The following is a 463-nucleotide window of genomic DNA, read 5'->3' as shown; positions in this document are numbered from 1 at the left end:
GGCTTCTAAATGTCCTGGCCCCACCGGTGGACCTCCTGATGGCACCTGGTATTTCTGGCCACTGTGTGATACAGTGTGTTGGACTGGATGGGCCTTTGGCCTGATCCAATACTGGCTCCTCTTATGTGCTTATGGAGAGCGGCTGTAACTTCAGCGGGGTCTCTAGGCCCCACCTGGAGGTTGGCAAGCCTGGTTTTCAGCCTGGAGAGAGGGGGGGGAAGGGGGAAGGAGATGCGCCTCGGCCCAGCTTCCATGTCCCTGGAGGGGCTGCCTCCCTCCATCCCCCCCTCCTCCGCAGCCTCCTCCTGCTGGCAGTCTGGCAACCGGGGCTGGGCTGGTGATAAATGGCAAAGGAGCGGCGGAGGGCTCTTGTCAGAGTGATGGATGTCGCCGGGAAGGAGAGAAGAGCGGAGCCGTGCCAAAGAGGGGTCAAGGAGGAAGGGGAACCCGGCAGGAGGAGGAG

Source organism: Gekko japonicus, unplaced genomic scaffold, assembly GCF_001447785.1.
Source record: "Gekko japonicus isolate JY-2015 unplaced genomic scaffold, Gekko_japonicus_V1.1 scaffold305, whole genome shotgun sequence".
NCBI lineage: Eukaryota > Metazoa > Chordata > Lepidosauria > Squamata > Gekkonidae > Gekko > Gekko japonicus.
The sequence above is the reverse complement of the archived record's forward strand: the minus strand, read 5'-3'. Positions refer to the sequence as shown.